Source organism: Aythya fuligula, chromosome 5 (assembly GCF_009819795.1).
Source record: "Aythya fuligula isolate bAytFul2 chromosome 5, bAytFul2.pri, whole genome shotgun sequence".
NCBI lineage: Eukaryota > Metazoa > Chordata > Aves > Anseriformes > Anatidae > Aythya > Aythya fuligula.
Window position 1 is genome coordinate 35,812,254 of NC_045563.1, and position 21,627 is coordinate 35,833,880.

The window sequence follows — 21,627 nt, forward strand, 5'->3', positions numbered from 1 at the left end:
TTTAAAGAAGCAATCTACGTAGAAACAAGGCATTAAAGATATTAAAAGCCTCATCATCGTGGTATAAATCTAAAAAAAATCCAGTGGTAAAGAAAAAAATGGTTTCTTTTAGGTGCAAAGACTACAGTTTAAATAAAGTAGATATGTTGCCCATCATATCTTCAAGTTTTTCCTATCTCACTGTTCATGCTTTTAACACCTATTTCCAAATGTTGCATATTCAGTGATGAATGAAATAGCATTTGCTCTGTTTCAATGGTAACAAATTGAGGGAGTTCGCAGTAACGACATGCACAGAGCAGATGAAAACACCAGATAAACTTTGGAAATTCGCTGCAAACTTTGCCAAAGAGATGCATGTGTGATCCTCTGGCATGCTGTTAGGTAAAAAGGAAGTTTGGCCCTCACAATGATACGGAAGCCGCAGCTTCAGCTGTGGTCTCATTCCTTGCTGGAGGTGAAGCATTCAACACACGTTTTAGGGAAGAGAATTATCCAACTTCATGGTTCTGGAACAATGATATTTCTTTCAAATACCTAGCACTTAGGTTCCTAAACCCATGTACAAAAATATTCAAGCACACAATACTGACTTGTCAGTCTGGAAGTGGTGGATGTTAGTTTGCGTTTCAGGTACGCCTGACACCTCATTTGCACTTTGCTATACTTCATATGGTCACTGCTGCTTGAGTCATCTACAGTAGCTAAGCTATTCTCAAAATCTTTCCCTATAGGCGTTTAGGGATGAGGACTTCCACTGGAAGATATTTATGCCTGTATAGCAGCAGTTAGGACATGGTTATGTGGTCCTTTTCTTAGCAGAGTCACCATTTGGAGTAAGCAGTATATTATCCATAAATGATGGGCTGTGCTCCTATGTGTTAGGTATTGATTTTACTAGGAAAAGTAATTTCTTCATATGTGGTAGTTTAAACTGCAGTCTGCTGTTTACTATATACATTTCTACATTTATCAATATTTAATAAAAGAGATGGAAGAGAATACAAATGAGGAATACAAAGACTAACTGCTGAAAGCCTGTTTGACAAGAACTTTCTGAATCTCAGAAGACCTCCCTCGAAAGCGGTTGAAAGCTGGCATTTGCAGACTTAACACAACCATCTGAAACATTAAATTCTCAAAGACAGCAGCAGCTAAATCTAAGCAGTATTTTTTATAGTATTTCCACGGGTGTCCCGAAGACTCTTCTCCTTGTGACTCCCACCACAACGAGTCTGACTAATCCAGAGCACTGGGCACAACCGCAGTATCAAAGGGCCTCAGCCATTCTTGCAGACCTTTGATTATGGGAGGAAAACACCTCCCAACTTGGGTCACCTATCAGTTCACCACTTACAAAAGCAAGATTTTTCTGCATTATTCTAGCTTCTCATATCCAAAGAAATTATTTATAAGTAAAGGATCTTTTTTCACTTATTTTTCTTATAATCATATCTACATTACGTTAACGTTAATCCATACTAGTATCACAAAGTTCCTTAAAATACAAATAAGAAGCACAATACTTCCTTCTTTTTTTTTTTTCCCCTACAGAATAAAACAAACATTCAATAATAAATGACTAGGCTTCAGAAGGCACTGCAGGACACTGCAGTAGCTCACTTGTATTGACTCTTTCCTCTTTTGCAGAGTGGAAAGAAGGGGAATGCAATTATCTGAATTCTCACGCAATCTGATCAATTTCACTTAAATATGTTCATTAATACAGGCATTACTGTCACCATAGGGGAAAAGGCTAGATACCAATAGAAAGTGAAATCACACAAGATGCTTTCAGCATCAGGCCAATTATGTCACTAGTGTTTAATCGGGAATCTAAAGATTATGTCTATTCAAAATGCACCCTTTTGCTGTGCAGAGAACAACGCATGGATAATTTCACTAATCCCAAACTCTAAACAAAAAGGCTTTACATTAGCTGATCGTGGTTTTCCACATCTCTTTTACTCCACAAGCTAAGCAGAAAAATTGTAGACCTAAAACAAAATAAAGTCAGAGCAGCAAATGCTGGATTTGGTTGACTTAGCAAACAGCATAGGTTAATGCCAGGTCTAGAAAGATTACAATAACTGACAATATAAGGTAAGAATATATCAAAGCTTGTTTGTACAGACAAAACAAACCAATGTTTGCCAATAATGCAGAGATACTTAGGGAGCTCCTGTAGCAGCAGTAGTTAAAAAATAAAGTTATCCGCAACTTTACATATACTTTACTCAGTGTAAGGAGAATCCTATGTTACACAGCATGACACCTCCACCTGGCTACGCACACCTGCAGCACGGCAGAGGTGTTTACCAAAATTACCTACAGTTGTACAAGTCAGACATCAATGCCTACCACACACTGATCCTCCCACTATCAGCTAATCCACTGCTGGGAATAATGCACAGAACACCAAGCAAGACTTCAGCAACACTTCAACTTATACATATAATAGAAAAAAAGAGGAAAAAAAAACTTTAAAACCAAGCTCAAGAAAATAATTTGATGCAGTCTAAAGGTGAGTGGTACAGATTAGAGAGGAAATATTTGTACACTGCAATATTTTTACTATCTTCTTTTCAACAAGGTGTCTATTTTTTCTTTTCCTCCAACTCATAGCATGCTACATGCTGTCACCTTAGGAGATGCTTGTAGGTCAAAAAAAAAAAAAAAAAAAAAACAAAAAAAGCAGGTTAAATTAGAGCAAGTTCTGAAACAGTATATAGTGGCAGATACTTGTTACACATGAAGACTAAATCATAGATAAGCCCTCTGGCTTTTAAGAAAGCATTCATAAAAGGTACAAGCAAAGGAGCAATCATAGCTTAAGACATGACCTTCATAAAAGGTTGGATTTGCAGATCTCATCAGAAAAGGATAAGGCAGGAAGCTTTGAACCGAATTTCTGACGCAGGCAAACAAAAACAAGAATTTCACAGCTTTCACATGTGAACATACCTTGAAGGCTGTTTCAGGATTTTGGCTTTTGTGGCTGGAAGAACTGCTCGCTCAGCTTACGTCAGATTAAAATTAAATATAAACTTCAGGTACAAGTATCTCTCTCCTTCACAATTAGGAAAGCCAGTGGCCCAAAGAGGCTTGCCACTTAATCTTTATGGTACTACTAATGTCCCAAATACAGAACAGAACACAGAAAGTGTTAACAGGTCTCAAACTTTGGCTTCCAGTAACAAAACTAATTCAGTTTACTTCCTACCTATGATAAGTAATAATGCTACTTAACCTTTGACAAACTACTACTCAAGTATCCAATTGAAAAATAGACCTTTAATGCTCATGAAAAATTTTATTTATGGGAATATTACTTCTGAAGTTAGCAGCACTGTTTACAAATCTAGAATACACACCCTGGTGTTGTTAATTTCAGGAACTAACATTTTGAAACAGAACAATTTATTTTTCCTGTTTGATCAAAGGAAAGCACTTCTGTTTTGGGTCAGCCCTAGATAATTTGCAGTAATATATACCAAAAAACTAATAAAATACTAGTAATTGGTAACAACATCCAGGTACTCTGCTCGTGGAATTTTCCCTCATACTCAAAAAAAAAAAAACTAGGTTATTTTATAGCCATTTTATATACCATTTCATAAGGGGAGACCAAAAGGTATTTTTCTCTTTTGTCCAATATTGCTTACATTGTATTAACACAATTTACAAAAGTTACTGGCAGGTGAGGGAAAGTCATGCTTACAAAGTTAGCTATTTCACATAAACAGCAATACCTGAACAGGGGCATACAAGGAATAAAAAAGGATGCTTATCAGCAACTGTATTGCAATGGTGTTTCTGCATTACCACTATCATTGAATACACAATCACTCATTCCTCAGTAGCAATGTACTACATATAATACAGAAAAAATATTCCCAGGAAGTCTCAACTCTGTATTCAGTAGTATTCAAATCGGGGAATTTACCAGAAGTCATTATCTTTAAGACAAGATGAAGAGCATAAAGCCTACCTTTCAGGGTTTTTTTTTATACAGTTCGTTTCACTAAACCCAGACAAGGAATGCAAATCTGTTTTGACTGAAGGTTTATCTTCAGCACAATCTGCCTCCAAATTTGCAATACTAAAGAAGAAATGCAGTACACTGTTCTCGGTTACTGTGGTTAAAGCATTGGTGGAGAATCCTGTCCCAAATATCCCACTGTGTAATTTTCAGAGTATAGAAATCTCTTGCAAACAATCAGCAGAAGATTGTTATTTACTTGTTGGACAGTAAAGTGGGTAGTTACACCTCAAAGAGTTAAGGGAGAATTCAAAGGGCATGTTTGGTGTTAAGAAGCTACAGATTCACTTAAATCTGTTGCTTTCATGTGGAAGAGATTTGAATTTTTGCAGCTCACGAGCTCTGTATGCTGTTTTATAAACCAGAAAAATTTTGAAGCATGTTCAGTTGTTCTTTATACTAACCTGGGCATCTAGGTTAGATAAACAAGGTATCGGGTCACAAGTACAAAGCTTTGTAAAAGCATATGCCAATCCTTTGCAACTTCTATAAAGCATTCAAGTATGATACCTTACGCATGTTCCAACTGATGTATAGAAATGCTGTAAAGACAGACCAAATCCAAACTAGGTTTTGATTTGGGTGCAGGGTCAGGGACAGGACACACAAAAAAGAACCTTGAAGTTTCTCAGGCTCATGTTGTTCAACTGTCCTAACTGTAAAATAGGCTGACAGACAAGCTTTTTGGTTGTACATGGGGGGTTGTTTTGTGTTTTTAAGTCATCTCAGGCATGCTGCCTAGCTTTTCGTTTATAGGCATGAGGCTCAGGGAGAAAAGATAAGTAAACAAATTGAAAATTAAAAACTTACAGTGAAGCCGAAGGAAAATACCACCCTGTAAAAAAAAAAAAACATTAGTGAAAGGTAGGTTTTTCACAAGAGGCTGAAACCTTCTAACTCATTTTTCTAATTGAGTCCTTTTATAGCAACTGTTAACTGACGAACAAAGCAAGGAACATCCCTTCACTTACCCATCCAGACCTCTTCTGGTATAGCTCAGAGAAGTTTTTAGTGGATCTGTCTGTGAGCCGTACCAGACCTAATGAGCAAAATATTTTGTTGCTTTAAGAAAAAAAAAATAAAAATGTCTTGCATGCCTCTTAAGTATGCACCTCTATCAACAAAAAGCTCATTTTCAGTGATACCGTGCTGCTACCAGTCCCAGGTGTACACTCAGAGGTAAGCAGAGGCCCACTAGCATGGTGTAAGAAGGGCTAATGCAGCCCTCCTGGGATCACCAGGTCAACTCTATGCTTTGTCTCACCTAAGCACAACTATATCCCTCTCCCTTACCCCATCTTCTCTCCAAGATGCCCTGTACAAATAAGATTCAGCTAAGTGCCACTGCAGTTAATACTTCTAGTATTTTTTTCATTGATAATTCCAGGTTTTGCATTTCTAGATGATTTTTTGCAGTTTCCTTTTCAGGCAGCTAAGGGTAAAAACAGATGAGCTAGAAGATATTCCTCTATTCTAAGATAAACCAACCAAGTTTCCTGAGTAGGAGTTAAAAACTCCTGATACTCCCTTAGCATACGCCCTGGGTGTGTTCATCACTCAAGCCTGGCACTCCCTACGGTTGCAGTTCTGATCTGAAATTCAAGAGCAAAATTGTTGTGGTTGGACAGAAACGAGGCAACATTTCCTCATATTCCTCATTGCCATGTTCCTTTTTATAGCCTCACCCTGAGAAAATCTTGGAGCAATGGGAGGGAGATGCAGAAGTGGTGCACGAGTGCTCCTAGCAGCATGGGGTAGTTACCTCTGGTGCATTCCACAGGTGGAACACACAATGCAAACTGAGAAACAGACCTCATATTAATTATTTTTGGCCTTGATTTTCAAATAGCCAGAACTTCATTGAAGTCATACCCTGTCAGTCAGCGTGGAACCTATTCACAGTAGAGTTTTAGATTAAACAAATGAGTCACTGAAATCATCATGTTCCTTGAGATTGGCTTGCATTTCCAATTCCCTTCCTGTTCATGAGAAAAAAGCAAACAGGTCAGACAGACAAATAAATACAAGCGTTTGACCACAAATGCACCCAAGTGCTAGATATCAAGTGCCTGTGTACTAGTATTTCAATATCACTTCAAAAGCAAAACAGGTACCTTTCAAAATGGAGACGCAAATACAAGTCAGAAGATGACTGCTGTGGCTCTTCTAGTATCTTTTAGATCAAAAATAAATAAATCTGCATAAGAAGTCTAATGATCAAACTACAAAAACACATGTAATGGGAATAATGCAACAGATTACATTGTGGTGTCCCGAGGAGTAGACTAGTTAGTATGGAAAACTGGCTTAAAGCCTCTACCAACTTCAGATCCTTTCTATTAATACTACAGATGAATTTTAATACTGATATCACTCTGGATTTCAGCCCCAGTTTTGAGAAATCCTGCTCTTCTCTACTCAGTAAGAATACCTAAAACATGACCTAACTTTGCTCATACCCATATTGCTATGACTGTTCTACTGCACCATTGCAGATACCCTTCTATGTGCATTTCTGTACCCCTCTAAATAAACCCTACAAAGCATTATTCTCACCTATATTACTGCACTGTTATATTCCTTATAACAAATGGTAAATAAGAACACAAACATGGAGGAAAGAAAGCTAACAGACTGCAGACTAAATAGCAATAAGGTATGCTTTTCACCAAAAAGAATTTTAAAAAATGCATAGAAGTGACTGAACCAATTTACAAAAGGATCTCCAGTAAGACCAACTCCTAAGGCATACAGATGAAATGGGTTCAAAGATACTAAAAGAAAGGAAGTTGTTTTGTGTTTTGATCTTGATGAACTTAAACACGATATGGCTTTAGCTGTTTGAAGCAGACAGCTCACTAAATTGTCAGCTAGCCAACAGGACAGTCAGACAGCTTAGAGCCCAACCCTAGGTCCAAATTTTGGGGTGTTTAGATGACATTACCAAACTTTAGCCCTAAACAAATAATCTGCAGACCAAATATAGAACCTGCTCCTTAACAAAAACAGGCCAAAATAATTGGAAATGCGAAAGTCTACAAAGATAGGCTTTTATGAGGCACAGGGACACGTTGTATTATGGGACAGCACCTCACATGAGGCCTAAACTTTTGATTTGCAATTGTTTTCATTTTCATTTCAGAACCTGAAGATTTCTGAATGTTTCCAAGCCACCCCCATCCCCCTCCCCCTCCAGGAAAAAGCCAACGTAGGAAATTCAATGCAGTGCCTTTATTGCAAGGTGCATTTTAATCTAAAAACTAAACCACCCTGGAACTAGGGCATATTTTCATAATGAGAAAAAAATTACACATTGTGGTTTCAATGGCATATCTGCCGCTAACAAGGCAGCCTGCAAGAAGCCTGACAGCAAGAACCCCACTGAAAAAAAGGCAGAATTGGCTATTTAAGAGTTGCCACATTTAGACAGTGACAGAAAGCACCTGGGGGTGGCGGGGGTGGGGGATCATGAGGACTATTTTTAAGTAACAGACATCCTGTTTTTATGGAAAAAAAGCATATCAATCATTTTATTACTGCATGATGAATTAACATTTAAACATTTAATTACAAGCCAAAACTCTTTTAAAATTGTCTACATCTCCAGTTTATGGAATTACCCCACCAGATGGGAACGCAATGCCCAGTATTGCAAGTTTAACATGTATCTGCAAACCTATAAAATCTAGATTAGTGATACATTTTGGCAATACTTGTTTTAAACAGAACCCTTCAGAGCTTTTAGCTCAGTCAACTGTTACAGACAGGCTCCAGAAGCAATTTACAGGAATGATTAAACCTTCTCAGTCACTAGCAGGCAGTTCCTTTCATCTTGTAACTAGGCTTTAAACCTGGGCCTGGACACCCACCTCTGGTCACAGGGGTGATCTGTTCTTCCTTATTACCTGAGCCTTAAAGCTCCATGTGTTTCCAGGACTGTGAGTTCCTCCCCCCATAATACTGGCTAATAGCTCCCCAGGAATGCCAACATAAAATTTACTGCCAAATTAAATATTGTTCTCCAGCTTAGCAGCCTCCTTTCCCTTGGAACTCACCTCGGCAGTTAGAGTTGACACCACGACATTTAGACATCCCTGGAAGCTGGGCAGACTTCACTACTCCCCTCTGCTGCAAGCAGTAACAGGAGCAAGAGCTGCAGCATATGCACTGATGTGGCACCTTGAAGAGATTCAGATGTGAAGCTCACCATAAGGTCACAAAGCTTTTTGGTGGGGCAGTCTCAACCTGAGTTTTGGACAAGTCACACAGTTGGATGCATGTTGAGTACTAGAAGGATTCCTCAATTCATTCTAACCAGCAAACAATCCGAAATGGGGAGGACCCATTCCACCACGAAGCACCCCTCAATGAAAGAAGCACATCACACTGAAATTGGTCTCAGTGGAGCACCTTTGCTGGGACACAAAGAAGAAAGCCAGTTACTGGGAGTTCACAGCCAGACTGTGGATGGTTTTCCACATCTATGGTCTGATGCTTTTCACAAGCATGGTCAGAGGAAAAACCTGGAACACAAACTTAGCAACTCACTGTTGCTATCCAGATACTTTTATTTTTTTTATGTAAATGAAAGCATACCACCACTAAATAAAGACAGAAATAAATTTTCTTCTTTACATTTACTACATGAAATAATAGGCACTCCTGCCCTCCAGGAGTATCTAGATCACCAAACGCTGGGAGTAGCTGTGTATTAGGATGCTGCTGCTTTCCAGATAAGTAGGTTTAGATCAAAGTTGAGGAATGCTTACTTAGTGAATAATTAGACATGATTTTTTGACACAACTCTTGGGTTTTACTCGTAATAAGAGGAGAGCCAAGCACGCAGGAAAGTTTCTAGATATAGTCAAGTGTTAATTGTCAAGGTAACAAAAGGAAGAAGGATAGTAAACTGTATAACTATAATACAAAACAAGTAGCCTACATTTTCATATCATAAGCATTGCATATATCTCACCTTATCAAAAGCAAGGACAATATGAGATCATAAGAAAGGTGTGGTTCAGAGGAAGTGGGAAAAGTGCTCAGCACAAATAATCCTTAACCTTGATAAGTCATTCCACAGGTGATCAAAAGTCAATTAAGCTTCTCTCAGTTCTCCATCAGGTCTTTCCATCTTTGCATTGCTTCATAGATAAAATATTTGCTGCAACTTTCTTTCCAGTGCTGAATAAAACAATGAACTTTGATGTTGTGTCCCAGCTACTTTCTCAGCAACTACAGCAGATCCCAAGATCTTCCAAACCCAGGTTCCAACAACAAACACCTCAGAGACCCCTGCCAGACAGCTCATCCATACCTAAGACTTCAGAAGCCTCTGTTACTCACACAGAGAACAAGGTCCAGAATGAATACAGAGCAGCTTGTTCACTGGGCAGCACAGGAACACCTGGCACACACTGCGACAGGCTGCCAAGAGAGCCAGCTCCATCCTAAAAATACTCAGTGGTCATCTGGAAAGGGTCCTGAGCAACTTGGTCTAACCTAAAAGTTCTTCCTGCTTCAAGTATGGTACTGACTACGTGACCTCTAGTGGTCCCTTCAAACCATTTAACATTCCCTGCACTGAATGTGCACAATAGACACTTCCAACCACCCACGTGTTTCTTTGTATTAGCCAGACTGATAGTAAACTCCCATGTACCTGCACTTCATCTACTAGATTTTGCCACTCAACACTTTAAAAATGAATCGAATTAGACTACTAATACCAAAACAGTCCTAAGCTTATCACTGCAATAATTAGCTAGGAGTCTCAGTGTTCACAATGGATTTTCCTAGCTTACACTTAACGAACAGACACTTTCTTCATTAGATAGCACCAGTACACATCAGAAATTTCAGGGCAACTTTAGTTCTGATTTAATTAATATAAAACGTTGGACAAGAAATAAACAGACAAGAAGAAAATCTAGATACAAGATCTCTCAACTTTGATGCTCAAGTCTTCATTTTTATCATGGCTAATCAGAAAAGCAACTATTTCTAATTGAATTTCTTCATGTTCACAGCATTGTTTTTTTGCCATCAATAAAGCATGAATTTTCTAACATGCAAAAAAAAGAGACCAAGACAACTGTAGAAATATGAATTATGCAATTACGTTATATGCTAAATTTGTGTACTTTCCTTCAGTGTCAAATCACAATACTATTTCAAGATGCAACTATGAATAAAATTTGAAGTGTCACATTTACTATGAACATACGCTTCAGCTTTAAGCCATACGAAGTTACATTCAAATTGCAAATCCATGGGAACAGTCCATTCCTAAGGGAAAAGGTGTTCTGCAAGTACTTCCTCTTCCTCTTAGATTGGATCAATTTAGCTGCTGTCAAACGTCAGTCTTAGAGCAGAGGAGAACTGACCAGTTTGTTTCCTTACTCCAGCAACAGGAAGAAACAGCGTGCACATTCCAGCTTGCCTGAGTCTCTTCCAAGCAATTAAAACTTGAATTCTGTTGTACTACAGAGAAGGTCCATGCATTGCTGCAGAAGAGCTGCATCACTACCTTAAGTTTTATACTTAAAAGAAAGCACAGATGCTCATAAAACAAGAAGTACCTAGCCTTTTGAACAATCATTGCACTAATGAAACCTGTACTAATGTAACATCTCTATCTAGGTAGCCGCATGCTTTATGGAAAGTTTTGATTTCTGATTTTTAAATATATACACACACATCAAATATATATACACTGGGTTTACACATCCAAATATATAAAATATATACCTGGAATATGTATTCATATATATGAATATACACACACACACACACTTATGTCATTTTCCACTCCTACCCTCGGAATCACAGCTATAACACTAGAACAGCAAACACACCCAGGGATGGTTATACAGGGCTTTTAAAGTAGGCAGAATTATCTTAAACCTCTAAAAAGAGGGCAACAAAGAAGTCACGTGAGATTTTGAAGAGTATCAGCTCAGACTCCTGACAGGACAGCTATGATGTTCATTCTCTTAAGAAGGAAGGAAAGACCAGAAGTGAGTCAGGATTGACAAAATAAAGATTCAGAAATAACAATGGTGTCAGTAGTGCAAATGCACATGGGGGGTTCTGGAGATTCTCTGAAAAGCAATGCTCCCCAGCTGTGATTCCCAACACATTAGCTTGCGGCATGCCTTTTTGTTTCTAGTGTCTCTTCACAACAGATAGCCTGGAGAGCCGGGTTCTTTAGAAAAAGAGAAATAAAGAGCACTCTACTAGGGGTCCTCCTGAATTGCCAGAGACCAGGATAGCCATCCTAAAGCACAAAATTCATAGCATAATTGATGCAGCCATCAGGTGCTGCAATAAATTTCACCTTCCATTTCATGTATCATCAGTTTCCAGTGCCTAATAATTACCTCTCCCCCTTTCCCCAGCATAACCATTTCTGGTCTGAAAGATGGGCACGTACTTACTTAAAAGGCACTTGTGGTGAAGGCTCACGGGAAAAAGTTTATACTATGCCTTGAAGTGTGATATTGCTTCCTTTGAGCACTGAATTAATATGACTGGTTCCCCTTTTTAAACTTTTATATATGTATTTTCCTACTCCAAATGAATTAGTGAAACCAATGAATATCTTATTTGAAAAAAGTGAAATTAATTTTACTATATAAATCCTTGTTCCCCTAGGTATAGGGGAAAAATGCGTTACATGACTGTTTCATTCAGCATTTCTACCTTCACATTGACCATTAATGCACAGAACAGAAAGAGCAAGGATAATGTGTTATTTGAGAAGAACCTTTTTATGTAGCTGTGGTTCAAGGAGGGATTTCCTTCATTCATTCTATTTTTAAAATCCATGAAACGAGGCTGAAGTTCCAGCTAATCTTATTTCTTTCAGATGTCAGCTCAGAAAGAAGAGGAAAGATTTGCTTTCAACTTTGAGCCGCTTAGATTGCAGGTCCCTCCACAAGCTATTATTCAGATCCGTCCAGTTGCAATGAAGTGCCCAACTCCCCCTCAATGTGCAGCTGAAACTAAAGGATCTTTTTTTTTTATATATAATCATACTGGCAAATACTAAAAGCAGGATGTGGGCATGCACAAGTGCGGCACCTTGCAGCTCTCTCCCCTAGTGAGCTACAAAATCCCATGTAGATGAGATTTTTGCCACCTGGCTGTCTAAAGGCAGTCTGTTAGACTGTCAGATGATAAATTAATGCTTTGGCATGGCATGCCATATAGATTTACAAAAAAAAAAAAAATCAGTTATATCTGAATAGTAACAGAACAATTATGGACCACAAACACCATACTCAGTAACAACAGCTACATGAAATATGGGATGTAGGGTAAAATTGTTGTGATTTTATTATGAAACAGTTCTTAAATTTCAAGAATAAGAGCACTAAAATTTTCCTTAAGGGGAAAAAGTTACCCTTGATTGCGATTTTAAAGCATATTCTAAGAATTAAACACTTTTAAATATTTCTATTACCATAGTAATAGTGCATAACAAATTAAACCACGAATAGGGCCTAGTTCATTAGGTGCAGCAAAACAAAGCCAGCTCCTGCGGTAATTGCTTGAGCTACTTGTTGTACTGTGAGCATTAGGCAATTAATATTGAAACTGCGTTGTCTCAGCCCGAGGGAAAGATGTCATATAGTTAAGGAACTACATTTTCTATTGTGCAATGCCTTGTTTGGATTGCTCGTCTCTATCTGATCTGCATGAACTCTGGAAAGTTATCATTTAAGCACGCATTGTGCAAATCCCTGTGCTTCAGCTAGTTCCAGCTGCTGCAGCAAGAGCACCAGATTCAGCGTCTCCCTAGTAACATGCACCTGGGCTAGAAAAGACTCTGGCTCAGGCAAGGTATCGCAGGGATATGACAGGAATTTCTCAAAGTGACTAAAAATGACCATTCCCACCAGTGAAGGAAATCTGCTCCGAACAACTGAACTCATGCCCACGGGCTTTTAAGCACCCTCTGCTCCAGCAATGACCAGAAGTGTTTTCTGCCAGCCTGAGCCAGTCAAGCTAACAACACCCATCTTTGCCTGATGATGGTAAAAAAAAACAAGCCAAAGCTGTTTTCAAATCACACCAGGATCAGATTATTACTATATAAACATATATACACACATGCGTGCAATACAAACACAGTTTATATACATATGTAGTTTTAAAAAAGAATGGGGGAAAAAAAAACAAAGCTTAGAAGATTCTGCCTTGTTGGGAAACATCACACTCAAGTACTGCAAATCCTTCTAAACTCCCCAGCATAATAGATGTCACTAATTTTTTTTATGCAAATATCTTATCTTTAATGGGTTACAACAGATCTTCTAATTAAGATGTGTTCTAATATTCAAAATTTGAGACCTTTTTCAGGAACAAACGAAGCTGTTCTTTCAACATCCAGCCAAATAATAGGACTATACCTCTTCCCTAGAAAGGTAAAGAAATTAGATTATTTCCCAACAACTAATGTACAATTTCTCTGCAAGGCCTCCTCAGTTCAACTCTATTATTCAGACTTGTTTTTTCCTCTCCCCCAAAATCAGTGCAGCAAAGTAGATCTAAAAAGCAAGATATCGATTATGACCACCATTCACTATGAGAGAAATTAACTGTCAGGAGAACATTTAATGAATTAGCTCTGCAAACGCATAAAAAATGTTCTTACAACTCAAAGACTTTGAGTATTTACAACCCCCTAAAATTATCCCAAGGGCCAAATTACTTTGCAGTATCAATTAGTGAAAAATCCCAGTGAACCAATTTTTAAACATATGCAAGAATTATAAAGCACATTTTTTCCCTCTGCTATAAGTAGCAGCTGTCCTATTTATCTTTCAGGCTTTTTACTCCACACTGTGACTGTTTGTATATAAACTTTGACAGAAGTAGCAGAATATTTTTAAGAGCTCTCCCTGCTCCCTCTACCCCCCCCCCCCCAAAAAAAAAAAAAAAAAAAAAAAAAAGACTGTGCTTCAATACTTCAAGATAAGCATCAGAAAACAACCTTTAAGAGGAACCATGTAACTCATTATTGTTTTAAGCCTATCCCTATAAACACTGTTGGCTAATTCCATTTAACTAGAGAAAGCCAGGTTACCCTCTGGGAAAATCACAGATTAGCCTACGCTTACAAAAAGTAATTCTTTGAACTTCTAACTACGTATTTCACCTCTGCAAAGACTTCCCCGTCGCCATCTCACACACACACCCCTCTGTAAGGCTTCATTGCCTGGCAAATAAGACACAAAATAATGCACAGATGGCAGTCATTTGGCCAAGTGATATCACATGAAACAACAGGCAGAGCAGTAGTGAAATGGTTTAATAGTTACACTGCTGCAATGCAGTTTTCACACCCAATCTCAGAGTTATGCAAAATACTCTTCTGGCCCTGGTGCCACAAAGGCAGGTGACATTTCCTTGAAATTATGGAACTAGCAAGATACAGCAATATTCAGAGGTTTGTGGTATCGAATCTTAACAGTTCATGCAAATAAGGGTAACACCACACTTCTGAGTTTTCAAACGCTTGTAATGACAGAGTGCAATTCCCTCCCCTAGCAATGGCTTCAGCACTCAATTTTACCACCCTCTTCTCTTGCAGTAGACTTTAAAAAAAAACACTTTGAATGAAATTTAATTAGGTAAATCCATTAACCCTCCTAAATGGATGAAGTTAGATTAATTCAAGCCACATTACCTATTAGTTCACTAGCACCACAAGCTGTAACTTGGTAACCTGACAGCTTATTTTCCCTCCCCATTCCCTCTTTCTGGGTTACATTTGTATTAGTTTAGCCAATAACCCCTGCAGTGTAGTCAGATACATGCTGAAGCCATGAGAAGGGAGGAGTGAGGAAAGATTAAGTATTTGAGAGGCAGTTCGAGAGGGGTTTTCAAATTCTTTCCTAAGAATCGTTGCTTTCTAGTACTGGAAACTCCTGGATCTTTTTCCCAGAAAATGCTTTATAGATATTGGCCTCCCTGGTATCACTTACAGGTTAAACCTGACAGACTACACAAAGTGCATAACCTGTAAATTAAAAGGGAACCAACAGATATGGTGCTGATATGCATAAGATTCTAAAAAATAATTTTAAAAAAGCTTTATACGAGAGAAAGCTGCAAAGGTTTTCAAAGCAGAAAGTTAAAATTGGAAAAGCCCAACTATCATGGTTCTTTGTTGCTTTCAGTTTTTTTTAGTAGGTCACCTTTAAAATTGGAAAATTTGTTACTTACTTTTGAAGGACACAAAGGCCGTGTTTCCAAGTCTCCATTACATTACAGGTGTTTGTTTTGACACATGCTTCAACAGAGTAGCATTCGGGAGTCTAAGTAAAAAAAATAAATAAATAAACTTTTAAAAAGATGACAATATAGGACAATATTAGTATTACCTTTCAACTACAAGACATGTCAAAAAGTAATTTATTCTCCAAGTGGGCCCAAGAAATTTTCTAGCATCAAACAGAAAAATTGGCGTGTAAGACTACACCACCACCCAGGTTTCTTGTGAGGAGAAGCAGCCAATCTTTCTCACATGTAACAAGTGCTTTATTTTTATAAAACTTGCTTGGTATGACATGGCCCCACCACATTACCAGTAGCCAAACCAACGTTTCTCATGTTCGTGAATAACTGGTGTGCACAGTTCAGTTTCTACTACCGTTTTATCACATACATTGCTTATATTGAACTCCAGGAAGGGAAGAGAGTGTGAATGTCCCAAAGCTGATTCTACCTTAAGACTCCTACAACTGTGGATGTTTTTTGTGTGATATTGCATTTTCTGTCCATTGTCTTACTTCTGTGTAACCTGCAGTTATCCCTTCAGAAAACACCTGTGACTTGTATTTAGTGTGGTACACAATCGCTCTATTACATTAACATCAGCTAGACTTGAGCATGAACAACTCTGTAATTAATGAAACTCAACACTAAAGTCACAGCATTATATCTCAGTTAATTAAATATGGCTCATCTGAAAACTTTTTCTTGGTTTTATTTGTTTTTAAGAAAAGAAAATAAGCATGGAGCAAAAGAAGCCAAAAATTACAATGCAAATGAACAGCTTGAAAAAGTATTTTAATTGCACAGAGCTTAATAGTGGTATAGTTTAACAAATAATAAGAGTCAGGAAGTAAGTAGAAAGCTAACCCATTAAAATAGTTAGCGATAAACTTCTAATTGCCTTTTGGCCACCAGCCTCTAAACTTTGGCATCACCGAAACTGTACAATGACTTGAAATAAGAGTGGGTAATTACCGTTGGTCTCTGTACACAACAATTCCAATCCATCACCAAATCTTTCACTGAGAATGGATGCCTTTCATTTTCTGTAATTACTATAAACATTGTCCTGTCACAACCAAAATTTCCTTACTATAGAAAACCCTATATATTTTCACAACAGAGTATTTTCTGCTCTTCTATTCTGCCATGAATAGACCGAATCCATTACAGCTGAATGTATTGATTGTTAAGAAAAAGCAGTCAACCTCCTACTGCAACTACAGATAAATGTTAAATGAGTTCAAATGCGCATCTGGAATCTTTTCTCACCTACATTCAAAGAAGTGTACAACCAACCCTCTTTCAGTCTGTTAACCATGCAAGCAATAAGAATGACAGAGGAGCAGAAACTCAGTCTCAGCACTCTTACAAATAAAATGGACAGGTTTTGAGGGAGGCTTGGAGTTCATTCAAGAGAAAAAAAATCCCTGTTGTTGTTGCCATGAAAGGTTTCACAGATTTCAGGTTTCACAACCTGAAAGAAGATGGTTGTGAACATAAAGCTTCCTTTATGTTGATATAAAAGCAGTTCAAGCCATACCTTTACACTCTGGCTTACCTCTCCTTTCAGCCTCCCCTCCTTTGTTACATTTGCCATTTATTTTTTTGATTTTGAAAATTTTTGATTTGCTGTTCATATTCTTCTTAAGTGAAATATTTATTCCACTTTCTATGTTTGAGACTTCATATATACCTAACAAGTGGAAAAATGTCTCTCTTTCCTTACTATAAAGCCCTGCAGAAGTATTGCCAGATATGTAAAATGGAGCTGTAACCTCTGAAAAAAATGTACTGGTATTACCTGCAGTTTAATTTCTCTTACATGCTGAATTATTTTTTTATACAATTTTAAGCACTATTAGCCATCTGAAGAAAGGAGCATGGGCAAACCTAAAAGGCCTGAAGTAAAGGGTTTTCACACAGGCCCATAAGATTGATCCTATAATTTAGATTTTTTTGAAGCAAGTCATGTGCCCAAAATATAGTTTACAACTGCCTACTGGCCTCCTCTTCAACCACAGCACATCCGTTGATTACAGGATTTCAGCTCATACCCAAACCCCTCGGCAAATCGGTCTGTGAACCTGTGCCGCTGTGCTGAAGCTGAACGGTTGGAGACAAAACCAGAAGGCACTGCTCTTCTGGCAGAGCAGGTCTTCACGTGCTCAGGAAAAAGATGGGGGGTGCTGTTTTGGGGTCAGTTCATGTTTGTTTTGTTAAAAGTTCATGTACTTATGCCGCTTCTCTTCCCCCACTAAATGTGCACAGAAATATCACTTTTCATACCGCGTTTCTCAAAATAAAGACAAACTTCTAGGCCACAGGCCTAGTCCTGCCGGTGTCTGAGGCTTGAAACCAACACCCAATCCATCTCAGGCTTAGTGGGGCAGAGCGTGGCTCTACATCTATATGAAGTTAAACAACCAGGACTGAAAGTCTGAAAGCAATTTCGCCAGCTACTGGTACCAATTCAAAAAATAAAAAAATACAAATAACAATAAAAACCCACCAAGTTTTCATGGGCTGAGTTGTTATCCACCAACTGGAAAGGCTGGTAAAAGCAGAGCAGCACACATAATTTAAGTATCATAAAACCAAGCTGGCCAAAACTACATAGATGCCCTATACTTTATCTTCCCCCTCTTTTTCTTTTTTTTTTTTTTTTTCTTTAAAAGGCAGATATGCTTCTTTCTAGTTGTGTTATTGATTTGGAGGCTCTAAAGATTAGGGGGAAGTGGCAAGGAAAAATCATGTTTAAATGTAAAGACGGCATTTGAAAAAGAACAAAGCCTTAAGTTTCCACAATGCTGTAAGAATTACATTGCCAGTTTTTCTCCTCCTACCCTCTATTATTCTGCATGATATAATCACATATTACACACAGGCATTAATCAAAAGCGTCTCAAAGCTTTTCACAAACATCTCGTTAGGCCTTATAAAAAAAAAAAAAAATGGTCGTTTTCCATCCTTGCAGACAAAGCTGACTGGCAGACAGGCACCTGACCCAGACAACCCTCCTGTCTCTACCAGAACCCAAATATCTGCCTCGTTGCTCTGCCACACACCTGGACCAGGCTGGACGCTCCTTCTGGCCTCCCTCAGCCAGCTCCAAAACCCTCACTGTATAAACACGGTGCTAGGTGCAGTTATACCACTTGAAAACTATTTAGCTGAGCAATTTGACTGGAGAGAAACTGCTCTTAAAATAAGCTGCAGGGCTTTCTTTGTATTAGGACCAAAGCACAGTAATACACAGAGCACTCGAACTACAGGCGAAGAGCAGTGCTGAAAACCAGCCGGGCTAAAACAAGCTCTTCAGCCCAGTAACACAAGGTTTGTAGGAGCTGAACGTGCTAAAAAGCATATTAACTCCACTTGAAAAAGTTAACATTTCATTCCCATTCTTCCCTTGAAAGCACACAACAATGCAAATATGCCTCCAAAAACATAAAACCAGGCTTCATCTCAGCAATATTCTGATGAATATTTATCAATTAACACTACATAAAATGAATAATTGGAAGTATCAAATCCCTCCCTGCATGCGAAACCAGTGGAAGACAAATGGTGTATCTTGAGAACAAGGCACTTTGCAGCCTTCCTGAGAAAAGCTCTTGTCACCTCTGCATTGGTAAGATGGTGTGACCGGGGCTGTCCTGCTGTGCCCTACAGAGCTAGGGCAGGAATTTATGGGAGAACCTACTTAAGGCAGAAGAGGAGAGGAAAAATCTAACCAAATCTCACTACACAAATTCAGATCACAGGCAAGACTTGTTTTGGACATGCTGAGCTTAGCTGGAGGTATTAATATCCCAAACCACTTGCTCACAACTGACGATCCCTCAAGTGAGATCTTATTTAATGTACAGGGGCAAAAGCAGCCAGATGGGCCAGGCACGAGCTAACCCAGCATCTTAGACACACGGCACTCGTGCTCCCCTTCCTCCCAAAATTGGGAAAATGAGGAGGGGAAAACCATCTGGCAGTGGGGAAAGCATGGGGCTATTTCCAATGACACCTCTGTACATACAAGTGCTTTTTCCTGAGGGTTTGAGGAACGCTGCGCTGGCATGCACCAACAGGTACGGGCATCTTCCTCACCCGCACAAACACCTCAGATGAAGAACTGCAGCACAGAGCTAATGAAAGTATCCAGCACCATAAACCACTTCACATCATCCTTCCCAGCTTCATAAAAACTTCTCAAGACAGGCAGAAAGTAGTCTCTAATAAAGTTTTGTACAGACAAACTCTCGTTTTTGCCATTTTTAATGTTTTATGCTTTAAAAAGAACCACATGCCTAGAATTAATTTACCAGATATTAAACTTAAAATTAAAAGGCAACACCCTTTTCTTTACGGTGACCTGACAAAGAGGTGAGTGCATTAATAAAACTTCAAAACACACATAATAAAGTTTACAACATTTGTTATACTGTAGTCAAGCCCGAGTTATTAAATGTTAGCTCCGCAGCTGAAGATGCAATACACCAAACTGAGAGTTTAGAAATATTTTACAACAAACCAAACTGCAGTTAAAACCTGAGAAGCACCCAAGGGAACAAGAAATGCTTATGCATACAAGCATCTCAGAACAAGCCTGAGCATCGTATCCCTGTTTCATTCCTCACTGCTCCGTATCTGATCCCAGGTAGAGAGTGACCCTACCATACAAGCCCCAAACACTCAGCTATGAGCGGGCTCCTACACTGAGGGAAACCTCTTGCTTCCAGTTCCCAAACACACTGTTATGAATATTTGGGGATAAAGTAAGGCGGCCACTGCCCCTCCCCACTAACACAGAGGCCACATTCCCCTGGATAAATCCTCTGCAGCTGTATGCCATGCCAAAACCTAATCTGAGACACCAAACTGTGAACTCCTAACACAACGCTGCATTCCACACTGGTGGCAGAGCACGTTTCACTGTTGGTGGCTTTTTTTTAAACAGAGTAAAAATACATCATGTTCAAAAAACTGATGATGAACATCTGCACGATCTCTGCAGTAGCACTGATGTCCACACCCTGGAAAATGATTTTTGTCATTTTTATCTAGAAGCCATCCTTATCTTGTCTGTTCCACAGCCTGTGGACGTGCTATTCCGTATCAGCCACAGGGTTTGGTTATCTGAAGGGCTGGACAAACAAACTTTGGCAGTTTGAGAAATATAATTAAAAAAAAAAAAAAAAAAAGAACACTGAGGGAGACTAAGTCAAGTTCCACTTCATAATTAGTCATTTCTATGAACATGTGCTGACATTTTCCAGCATATGGCCATTTCTTCTAAAGCAGAAACTGAAATTTCACACAAGTTACTTTAGTGAGCTGTTTCCCAGTGCTCGTGCTTTCCTCTCCTCCCAGACAGGACTGCGAGACTTCTTGCTAGCCACCCACTTCCACGCGCGGGATAGAGAAACTGGCACAAGACCCAGGACAGTCTCTCATTCTTACTTGCCAAACTGGCACCCTCGCTGCCTAAAAGAAACCCTCCCGAGCAGCCTGATCACCCAACTTCAAATTAAAGAACAAAGTTTGGAGCAGGGAAGAAGGATGCAGACATAGCACTGCCGTACCACTGCTGCACCTCCTCGCCCAGGGCCCCTGGGCAGCAGGCTCCCTCCCTGAGCAATACTTGCAAGATCTCAGAAATATTTGCTAACTTCACCTCATGCTTGCTTCTGGTTTTAGGCCAGTTCTTCCAAACCAGGTGCAATAAGGAGCTGCCTGGTAACTCACCAACCATCATCACATCTTTCCATCTGGTGTCCATGCATAAGCATATTAAGTGCAATGGCATTCATAAAAATTACAAGACAATCCACAAATGTAAACAAACACAGGACATCCTTTCCATAAGGAAGCCCGGGAACAAACAAGTTACACAATGCATTTTATAAAAAGCAACGTTTAGCATTTAGTGAATGCGTAATACAGTCACCTTTTATGAAGGAGTAACAAGCAAAACAGAATACCATGCAGGAATATAAAGGAAATAAAGAATTGAATATGCAGAAAGAGCTGTCTGCCTTTCAAAGGGTGTTATGACTTGGATACATTCCTTTACATGACTTCTACTCGAACATACTTACTCAAAAATACACTGTCATCAGCACAAAATTACAGCTCTTCTTCATGCTGACACGCTACTGTACTTGTCACTAGTACAAGATGAAAAACTTAACTTTTTTACTTTATTCATGCAGGCCCTATCAGCCAATACAGGACTTCAGGTCTTACAATTTTTGTTGTTGTTTTTAAATAATAAATGCACTGACCTATCGTAGCTCCACGCT

General features: G+C 38.9%; 1 protein-coding gene across 4 annotated transcripts in view; it reads right to left on the reverse strand.

Moving 5' to 3' along the window:
• SIPA1L1 (signal induced proliferation associated 1 like 1) overlaps positions 1-21,627 on the reverse strand; it is a 202,024-nt gene that overhangs the window by 150,065 nt on the left and 30,332 nt on the right. For 3 of the 4 annotated variants that reach the window (XM_032188075.1, XM_032188071.1, XM_032188072.1), the window contains exons 2-3: positions 15,278-15,369; positions 4,853-4,877 (exon numbers count right to left, since the gene is read on the reverse strand). The gene's annotated coding sequence lies outside the window, so the exon portion shown is untranslated. The remainder of the gene's footprint in view (positions 1-4,852; positions 4,878-15,277; positions 15,370-21,627) is intronic. The other variant, XM_032188074.1, reaches the window with a different exon arrangement.